Genomic DNA, 11,673 nt, shown 5'->3' with positions numbered 1-11,673 from the left:
CAGTACTGCTGTTCCTATTCTCTCAAGGAATGGAAGATACATGTGTGTCAAACATACAGAATGCTCTCAGTGGGAAAATCAACATAGTCTTGTAGTTATGATACCTTTTTATGGCTAATAAAAATTAAATAAATGATGTTGCAAAGCAAGCTTTCGAGACATCTTAGGTCTGTTCCTCAGGCATAGTATAACAAAAGGTATCATAACTACAAGATTATCTTGTTTTTCCCACTGAGGGCATTCTTCTTTTAACTGCCTAACACGGTAGCAAACCCTTTTTTATTTTAACCAAATATACAGATAACAGAGATCACTCACAAATAGCTACCGAGAGTCACATTAGAAGCTTTTTGAACTGTCGAAACAAAGTTAAAGGGATTTTCCACTTTCAGAAAGTGGACACCAAATGCTTTAACCCTTTCATGACCCAGCCTATTTTGACCTTTTGAAATTTGGCGAAAATTTAGAAAATTTCTCAATTTTCAAATTTTGAATTTTTATTCTGTTAAACCAGAGAGTTATGTGACACAAAATAGTTACTAAATAACATTTCCCACATGTCTACTTTACATCAGCACAATTTTGGAAACAATTTTTTTTTTTTGTTAGGAAGTTATAAGGGTTAAAAGTTGATCAGCGATTTCTCATTTTTACAACAAAATTCACAAAACCATTTTTTTTTACGGACCACCTCACCTTTGAAGTCACTTTGAGGGGTCCATATGGCAGAAAATGCCCAAAAGTGACACCATTCTAAAAACTGGACCCCTCAAGCTACTCAAAACTACATTCAAGAAGATTATTAACCCTTCAGGTGCTTCCCAGGAACTAAAGCAACGTGAAAGGAAAAAATGGCTATTTTAATTTTTCCAATAAAAATGTTCTTTTAGCCTCAATTTTTTCATTTTCACATGGGCAACAGGATATAATGGATCCTAAAATTTGTTGGGCAATTTCTCCTGAGTACACCAATTCCTCATATGTGGTCATAAACCACTATTTGGGCACACGACAGGGCTCAGAAGGGAAGGAGCGCCATTTGACTTTTTGAGTGGAAAATTAGCTCCAAATGTTAGCGGACACCATGTCGCGTTTGTAGAGCCCCTGTGTGCCTAAACTTTGGAGCTCCCTCACAAATGACCCCATTTTGGAAACTGGATCCACCCAAGGAACTTATCTATATGCATAGTGAGCACTTTGAACCCCCAGGTGCTTGACAAATTGATCCGTAAAAATGAAAATGTACTTTTTTTCAGAAAAATTTTCTTTTAACCTCAATTTTTTCAATTTTACATGGGCAACAGGATAAAATGGATCCTAAAATTTGTTGGGCAATTTCTACTGAGTATACCGATACCTCATATGTGCTCATAAACCACTGTTTGGGTGCACGGCATGGCTCAGAAGGGAAGAACGCACGGCATGGCTCAAAAGGGAAGAAGTGCCATTTGACTTTTTAAATGGAAAATTAGCTCCAATCGTTAGCGGACACCATGTTGCGTTTGGAGAGCCCCTGATGTGCCTAAACAGTGAAAAACCCCTATAAGTGACAACATTTTGTAAAGTAGACCCCCTAAGGAACTTATATAGGTATGTGGTGAGCACTTTGAACCCCCAAGTGCTTCACAGAAGTTTATAACACAGTCGTGAAAATAAAAAAATCATTTTTTTCCTCAAAATGATTTTGTTTAGCCCGCAATTTTTTATTTTCCCAAGGGTAACAGGAAAAATTGGACCCCAAAGTCCAATTTGTCCTGAGTACACTGGTACCCCATATGTGGGGAGGGAACCACTGTTTAGGCACACGTCGGGGCTCGGAAGGGAAGTAGTGCCGTTTTGAAATGCAGATTTTGATGGAATGGTCTGCGGGCATCATGTTACGTTTGCAGAGTCCCTGATGTGCCTAAACAGTAGAAATCCCCCACAAGTACCCCCATTTTGGAAACTAGACCCCTCAAGGAACTTACCTAGATGTGTGGTGAGCAGTTTGAACCCCCAAGTGCTTCACAGAAGTTTATAACGCAAAGACTTGAAAATAAAAAAAAACATTTTTTCATCAAAAAATGATTTTTTTAGCCCGCAATTTTTTATTTTCACAAGTTTAACAGGAGAAATTGGACCCCAAAAGCTGTTGTCCAGTTTGTGCTGAGGACGCTGGTACCTCATATGTGGGGGGAACCACTTTTTGGGCACACGGGGCTCGGAAAGGAAGTAGTGACATTTTGAAATGCAGATTTTGATGGAATGGTCTGTGGGTGTCATGTTACATTTGCAGAGCCCCTGATGTGCCTACACAGTAGAAACCCCCCACAAGTGACCCCATTTTGGAAACTAGACCCCCATCAATGTATCTAGATGTGTGGTGAGCACTTTGAACCCCCAAATGCTTCACAGAAGTTTATAACGCAGAGCCATGAAAATATAAAATAATTTTCCTTCCTCAAAAAATGATTTTTTAGCCCCCAATTTTTTATTTTCCGCTCTCACCCCCCCATTCACCCCCCTCCCAACCTCACTACGCCCCCCATGCACCTCTGACTACGGAAAAGAATAACAACACATACTACAATACATATACTACAATACATATTACAATACAATATTACAATGCAATGTCATTACATCATTTGTCACATATCACTGCTGTAGTCAACCTCTGAGCTCAGCAGGTTTGTTGAAGTGAACGGCTCAAGCTGCTGAACACAGTCATTGATTACAGCCGTGATTTGCGCTGTCAACCTGATGTCAGTGCTGTAGCCAAGGCCTAAGCAGTTGTGGGGAGCCGGCAACTGACCAGGGAAGAGTGAGTGTCTGCTCTGTTTTTTATCTTAAGTATTTTAGATCATTTGAGATCTACTCTCCTGAAAGTAGAAAACATCTTTAAAAATGTATGTGTGATGGTGGAGGACACACAGAACAGTCCTGCTGTTGTGATATGATATGCTTATCTGTAAAATTTCCAGGTGGACTTCCCCTTTTCTAAAGGCACATTTTCTTTAAATCTGACATGTTTGGAGTCCAATAGTGCTTTCATGTGTATGTTTTTATCAAGGATGATGCCAGAGAGATCACACAGATCCCACCACGCTGTTAGCTGTTTGTTACGAACAGCCCTCTGCTGCCCCCTATCGTCAGGACAGTTACGTGATTGGCCAACGATTAACGGAGGAGGCTACTGGCAGTTTCCCAATAATCAGCCTACTAGTGGAAGCAAACAGTGAGAGAAGGATATATACACCTCCAATTCCAACTTATGGAATATATGTGTATATATATATATATATATATATATATATATATATATCTATCTCCAGGTACAGTTACTACTAACTCTACAATAATTCAAGAACTACTCACTGTCACCATTAATTGTGTTCAGGCCCGTTTGGATGCCGTTTTAGGTAGCATATGGCTTTAGAGGTGCATTTACAGAACAAAAGCATGAACTGTTACACCTCCACATGGCAAACATGAAGCAACTGGTCCTCCACCATCAGGTCCTTTAGTTCCTCGAACAAGGTGACTGGCAGTCCTTGGATCCACAGCTCGAAGTTGGGTTTGCCCGTCCATCACATCACTATAGCTGTCGTGTGGTCCATGCTGGAGGATTCAAAATTTTTTCCGGTACACATCTGGAATCAGCAGGTACTTCTTTAGCAAGGCCAGTTTAAAGGCCTCACTGTCTCCGTCTTGGTCTCGAGGGAGAGAAGCAAACACTCGCAGGGTCTTGCCTCACAGCCTTGGGGTTAAGTATCAGAAATTCAGCTGGATATATCCACAAATGTATCAAATAGTAAGCAAAGTGGATAAAAATAAAACTTAACCTTTATAGGATCTTATAAAACAACAAACATACAGTATAATGAACATACAATTATTGTGAGGGAAGGGGACCACAGTGAAACAAGTGCCCTAATACCAGACAAAAAACTGGAGGATAGTGGTAAAAGGTACTGAACAGCTCACAAGTCCACGAGTTCAGTTAACTCAAATGGATCAATGATATACAGAAAAGATAGATATTTAGCATAGGTGTATACCCTTCAAGGTGTATTCCTTGTGGGTAAAAATGGTTTACCTATACAAACTGTGATCTTTATTTTTACAACCCGTCCATTTAATGGATAATGTATGTATATATTCTTTGCTGCCAAAATAAAGTGCTCCATATGCTATTGCAAAAAGATTCCTCAAACGGGTAATCAAAAAAATGCCCAGTACAAATCATATATATATGCAGACCACCTTATAGCACAAATTGGGCAATGATTACAGAACACCAAACCTGTAAAAAAAAATATTTAGCAGCACCATGACTGGTTGGTATTAACCCTATGTAGTGTAAGGGGGTGAAGTACAAGAAGAATTAGAAGGGCGTTACCTCCTCTGCTCCGTGCCTGGAACCATATAGCTGGGCAGCAGGGTTTCCGGGGGAAAGACTTTTGGACCTGGACCGACTGCATCATGCGCCTGTCAGTAGCAGTGGGGAAGGGGAAGTTATGCTAGACAGGAAGGAGTGCAGGCTGAGGGCGCGAAAGCAGAGCGTGCGCAGGTCAGAGCAGCATGTGCAGCAAGAAGAGCAGGTCGCAGCCGCGCACACGAGAGGAGAGAGAACTCCCGGTCAGAGGGATAAGACAGGAGGACGTGACATAGATACTGCTGTCTGTGATTACATGGATGCGGAGTCCCCACTGACTAGAGGAATATGTCCTCCTGACTGTGAAGAGACGGAGACCTGCGCACGCAGCCCCGGTGCCCGCTGTGACAAGTCAGAGCCCTTGATTCCAGCAGAGAGACATAACAAGAGACTGAGTATCGTTCCAGCATAACAAGTAGTGTTGAGCGGTACCATCCGATATTCAGAAATATCAGATCGGATTGGATCGGCCCGATACCCCAAAAAGTATGGGTATCGCCGATTCCGATACCGGAAGTCCCATTCAAGTCAATGGGACAGAAATATCGGAATTAAAAAAACCCTTTCTTGCCTTGTACATCCTGTTCGGGAGGGGGGAAGAGTGTGGGCGGTGCGTGGGTGGACACTGTGCGTGTCTGTGTGTGCGGGCGGGGTCTGTGAGGGCCTCTCGGGGGTCTGTGCCGACTGTCGGGGGCCTGTGCCGGCTGCCGGTGGTCTGTACGGGCCTCTTCGGGGGTCTGTGCCGACTGTCGGGGGCCTGAGCCTGCTGCCGGTGGTCTGTACGGGCCTCTCGGCGGTCTGTGCCGACTGTCGGGGGCCTGTGCCGGCTGCCAGTGGTCTGTACGGGCCTCTCGGGGGTCTGTGCCGACTGTCGGGGGCCTGTTCCGGCTGCAGGTGGTCTGTACGGGCCTCTGGGGGTCTGTACAGGCCTGTCCGTGGTCTGTGCCGGCTGCCGGGGGCCTGTGCTGTGTGAGAAAGTTCCCACGCAGCTTTTGCCATAAAGTGAGACTAGGGAATATTTTTTTTACAGTGGCGGAGGAATACAGTGCGGAAGGATACCTACCTCCCGTCATTGGATTATTGAAGCCCCTAGAGAGCGGTCGCATCAGCTGATGCTGCTGTTCTCCACGGGAAATCAGCGTGGGACCCTCGTGGATTTCTGCGGATCAGGGAGTATATCGCTTGTTTGTTATTTTTTTATAATTTTTTATAGCTGACACTGGCTTCGGGGATCAAAGTGACAAGTGATGGTGAGTATGTACTCTATGTTATATGTACTGTATGTCTATGTATGTATTGTATGAATGTTTGAATGTATTGTATGCAGTATGTATGTAGTATGTATGCAGTATGTAGTATGTATGTATGTTGTATGTCAGTAGCATGTTGTATGTATGTAGTATGTATGTAGTATGTACTATGTATGTATGTTGTATGAATGAAGTATATATGAAGCATGTATGTAGTATGTAGTATGTATGTATGTTGTATGAATGTAGTATATATGTATGTTATATGAATGTAGTATATATGTAGCATGTATGTAGTATGTATGTATGTTGTATGAATGTAGTATATATGTAGCATGTATGTAGTATGTATGTATGTTGTATGAATGTAGTATATATGTAGCATGTATGTAGTATGTATGTATGTTGTATGAATGTAGTATATATGAAGCATGTATGTAGTCTGTAGTATGTATGTATGTTGTATGAATGTAGTATATAAGTAGTATGTATGTAGTATATATGCATGTTGTATGAATATAGTATATATGTAGTATGCATGTAGTATGTACTGTATGTATGTTGTATGAATGTAGTATATATGTAGTATGTATGTATGTTGTATGACTGTAGTATATATGAAGTATGTATGTAGTATATATGTATGCTGTATGAATGTAGTATATATGTAGTATGTATGTATTATGCAGTATGTATGTATGTTGTACAAATGTAGTATATATGTAGCATGTATGTAGTATGTTTGTATGTTGTATGAATGTAGTATATATGTAGCATGTATGTAGTATGTATGTATGTTGTATGAATGTAGTATACATGTAGTATGTATGTATGTTGTATGAATGTAGTATATATGTTGCATGTATGTAGTATGTATGTGTGTTGTATGAATGTAGTATATATGTAGTATGTATGTAGTATATATGTATGTTGTATGAATGTAGTATATATGTAGTATGTATGTAGTATATATGTATGTTGTATGAATGTAGTATATATGTAGCATGTATGTAGTATGTAAGTATATTGTATGAATGTAGTATATATGTAGCATGTATGTAGTATGTAGTATATATGTCTGTTGTATGAATGTTGTATATATGTAGCATGTATGTTGTATGTAGTATGTATGTAGTATGTATGCATGTTGTATGAATGTAGTATATATGTAGTATGTATGTAGTATGTTTTTTTTTTTTTTTTTTACATTCAACACATTAGCTGGATGATGGGACTACTACTGTCCCATCATTGGCTAATGTGTCAATCACTGTCATTGTAGCAGGCATCGCCCGATGGGACTTGTAGTCCCATCGGACGATGCCTGCACACACACAAGACCCCCGGCAGGCCCGCACAAACCACTGGTAGCTGGCACAGGCCCCCGGCAGCCGGCACAGACCACCGACAGCCGGCACAGGCCCCAGAGAGGCCCGTACAGACCACCGGCAGCCGGCACAGGCCCCCGGCAGCCGGCACAGACCACCGACAGCCGGCACAGGCCCACGAGAGGCCCGTACAGACCACCGGCAGCCGGCACAGGCCCCCGGCAGCCGGCACAGACCACCGACAGCCAGCACAGGCCCCCGAGAGGCCCGTACAGACCCCCGGCAGTCAGCACAGGCCCCCGACAGGCCTGTACAGACTCCCGAGAGACCCGTACAGACCACTGGCAGCCGGCACAGGCCCCCGACAGGCCTGTACAGACCCCCCGAGAGGCCCTTACAGACCACGGCAGCCGGCACAGACCACCGGCAGCCTGCACAGACCCCCGACAGTCGGCACAGACCCCCGCAGTCGGCACAGACCGCGCATCATGATGCGCACAGATCGCGCATCATGATGACATCATTTCAGCAGCCAATCACAGCCACAACAGTGGCTCATTGCATTATGGGGACTTCCGATACCGGTATCCGATATTGAAAAAATATCGGTACCCGAAATTTGCAGTATCGGAATGCTCAACACTAATAACAAGAGACTGAGTATCGTTCCAGAAGAGAGACTTAACAAAAGACTGTGCATTGTTCCGGCGGAGAGACTGTTAGTTTAAAGGCAGAGACTCAGAGCAGGGGAAACCCAGTTTGGCCCAGTGTCCCCCTGCCTTCCTCCTTAATCGGGAGACCCCGGTTACCCTCTAACAGAGGCTACAGCGCTTACAGAGACCACATAGACTACAAGTGCTGCTGCTGTCGGCGCCTACGTTGGAGAAGACGACCCTTCAAGCAAAATTTTTTCAGACTGATAAGTTGCACGAATACCCGTTAATTACCATTGTCCTGCTTGACTGTTTGATAGCTTTGTCTAGTTTACATAAACCGTTAAATCACTATTACCTTGCCAGTTTAACCCCCCTCTGTTTTCTCCCTGCGAGGAGATTTTGATCCTTGTAAATAAACCCTTTAATTTTTGGTCTGTCTCTGTCCAGTGGTGACATACTCAGCACCTACACGTTATTACAGTAGAATGAAATATGGTTGTAAGATCATCAGTCACATTGAAATTAGATATACTTAACAGCCATTATATTCAAGGTGTCCAGGGTATGTCAACACAAAACAACAGACCTCTCAGTAAAATTAAATAGCAGCATCATGACTGATTAGTATTAATCCCTATGTACATCAAATTGGGTTATAGGATCAACACTCACAGTGAAATTAATTGTCCTTAATAGCCATTATACTCAAGATGTCCAGAGTATAACAACACTAAATACCAATTTTGGATACTGGCATATCTATGAACAGTATCTCTATCAGATAATAAGATATGGATTTATCTCACTCAATCCATCAATAGAGAAACGATGTTGCCCATCTGTTTTTTTAGGAGCAATGGGTGTGTATCAGTCATGTGTGGCATCGCTCAACATGTTTCATCCTATATAGGAATCATCAGGGTAATATGCCGCGGATCTCTGCCCCTAAAAAAACAGATGGGCGACATCGTACTGTCTGCAGGCCTTTTCAAACCCCCACAGAAATATATCCAAGTCCCCGTCTCTTTCCATTACAGGAAAATTGTCAGGATGAAGTTTAAAGACGTAGGCATTGTAAGAGTATGAGGAATGCAGTATACCGTAGTGAGGACTGTGGAGAGTGCAATATACTATATGGAGGACTATGTGATGCATTATACTATATGGAGGACTATGGGGTGCATTGTACAATATGGAGGACTGTGCTATATGGAAATCAATGGGCTGCCCAGTATATTGTATCGGAGGGCTGTTATGGTTGGGTCACCGAGGAGGAGAGCAAGCCCAAGCTAAGCCACAGAAAACCATAGAGGTTGGTAACTAAGAGGATTGCAGAACCCTGATCATATCCACATAACTAGCAGTAGCCATGGAGCGTGCCTACGATGATCCTAGACGCCTCGGCACAGCCGGAAAGCTAACTAAGCCTAAAGCAAGAAAGGGGAAATCTAAACTGCCCCAGAGCAGACCCCAAAGGAATAGATAGCCCCAAAACATATATTGTCAGTGAGACAAGATGAAAACACAAAAGCAGGTAGGAAAATAGACTGAGCAAATGATGGGGCCCACACTGACTAGACAGGACAGGAAAGGAAAAACACTGTCTGCAATCACGCAAAAAACCCTGCAAAAAGGTCCAACACGTCTGATGCAAAAATACTGAAGTCGCACGACTTCGCCCACTATATCAGCACTCTGGTATATTCTGAAAGCAGAGCAAAAAGAGGCCAATCTAATAAGGGACAAAAACAAATTGGCACAAGCAGTAACATATGGATGGTGATTCAGCACAGCCCCAGCTGGAGCTGGATGACCCACACAAAACTGAAATAGACAAAAACCAGATCAAATGTAAACAGAATAGCAAAAGAACACTTAGCTGAGCATGCAGGGACTGAGCTGGAAACTAAGACCTCAGGAGGCAGGAAAAAATCACCAGCAAGGATAGAGGGAGTCGGCTGTCTTAAATCCAGTCTGAAACTCCAGATCTCCAATCGTCGTCCTCATTATCAGCTGGCAAGCCTCTGTTAATCAGATCAGCTCCATTACCTCCAGTAACCACCAGAGGGAGCCCTGAAAGAGAACTCGCAACCCCTCCGTCAACCTGACCAGCTCCACTACCTTCAGCAGTAACCAGAGGTAGGCCAGAAAGCGAATTCACAACAAAGGGCTATGTGAGGCCAATTATACTATATGGAAAGCAATGTGGGGCTATTATAATATTTGGAGGGCTATGTGGAAGCCTTCATACCTTAGGCCAGGTTCACATAGCGTTAACACAGCCCCTTCAATGGATAGCATTGGCGGGCTGTGTTAACGCTATAGCATAATGCGATATGCGGTATGCTACTGTATACCACTAGCGCTGAAGCTTTATCAGCACTAGCGGTGACGGAGCCTCAGACGCTGCAGTCCGCGTCCGAGGCTCCATCAGTGAATAACGGCACATCGCAAACTCGTGCCACTTTACGGCATACGTCGAGACGCGCCCCATTATGGGGGTCTATGGCAGCATTAACGGACTGCGTTACACCGCGTTATACCACTACCGCGGTGTAACGCAGTCCGTCAATGGACTGCCTAAATCGCAGTGTGACCCCGGCCTTATAGAGGGCTATGTGGGGGCAAATATACTGTGTGCAAGCAGTTACAGTGTGAATATTTTTGTGGGGTTCATCATCTTGTGTTTAGGGCTGTGTCAGGGTGATTAATGGGTACAATCAAGAGGAATCTAGGGCTTCAGTTGGGAAAAATTACTTTATAAAGGTTGCAAAGTTGTAAGATATTTTCTCTTTTGTGACCCCGCCAAATATTTTTTGTAGTGGGGTGAGGGCACCCAATAGAACTTCTGCTATAGGGCCCCATGATTTCTTTGTACGCCCCTGGCTTAAAATATTGAGATGAAGTTACCCTCATGTTGGCTTGTAGGCAGATTGAGTGACAATCATTATTCATATAGTCCTTATATGAATTTGAAATATATCTGGGGTGATGATTTTGCAACCTAAAGTCTAGTATCACTAAAGAAAATTTAGGGAGGAAGAAACAATATTCATTTCTTTTGGGCACAGAGTGCTTTCTTTTTTTTTTGGCTGAACATGTTAATAGATAACTCTTTGGATTCCTGTCTCTGATGAGTAGAAAATTTTAGTTTAAAAAAAACCTTTTGAAGTTACGGATTGAGTAATCATCCCAGCATTGCTAAGATTCTTCACTATCTACAGCTAAAGTTAGAGGAGTAGCTTAAACGCACAGCATTAAACTATTAGTTTGCAACCATCATTATTTTATAAAATATGTTGGTAACATGACTTTATGGCACTTAGGCTGGTTTCACATTTGCTTTTTTTTCGCGGTAATTTAGCGCTAAATAGCGCATGCGGTTTTTTTCCTATACTTTGCATGGGATGCGCTTATGTGCGCATACACATGCGTTTGTACGCGTTTTACCGCGCATGCGTTTTTTTGCGGTATGCGCTCGGGCGCACAAAATGCAACTTGTTGCATTTTTTGTGCGTCCGATTTGCCTCAAAAAAACGCATGCGCGCGCAATGCGATTTTTACAGCAAGACACCCAATATAAGTCTATGGGTGCGCATATGTGCGCATTGGCATGCTTATGTATGCGTTTTTTTGCACATGCGTTTTTTTTTGTTAACCATGGAATTTAGGGGTTTGGGTTAGAGTTAGGGTTAGTTAAGGGGGTTTAGGGTTAGGGTTAGGGTCAGGGTTAGGGTTAGGGTCAGGGTTAGGGTTAAGTATGGTTTGGTTAAGGGTTAGGGTCAGGGTTAGGGTTAGGGTTAGGGTCAGGGTTAGGGTTAGGGTTAAGTATGGTTTGGTTAAGGGTTAGGGTCAGGGTTAGGGTTAGGGTTAGGGTCAGGGTTAGGGTCAGGGTTAGGGTTAAGTATGGTTTGGTTAAGGGTTAGGGTCAGGGTTAGGGTTAGGGTTAGGGTTAGGGTCAGGGTTAGGGTTAGGGTTAAGGTTAGTTAGGGTTTGGGTTAGGGTTAAGTATGGTTTGGTTA

Source organism: Dendrobates tinctorius, unplaced genomic scaffold, assembly GCF_039654945.1.
Source record: "Dendrobates tinctorius isolate UK_male_01 unplaced genomic scaffold, ASM3965494v1 ptg000127l, whole genome shotgun sequence".
Taxonomy (NCBI): domain Eukaryota; kingdom Metazoa; phylum Chordata; class Amphibia; order Anura; family Dendrobatidae; genus Dendrobates; species Dendrobates tinctorius.
The sequence above is the reverse complement of the archived record's forward strand: the minus strand, read 5'-3'. Positions refer to the sequence as shown.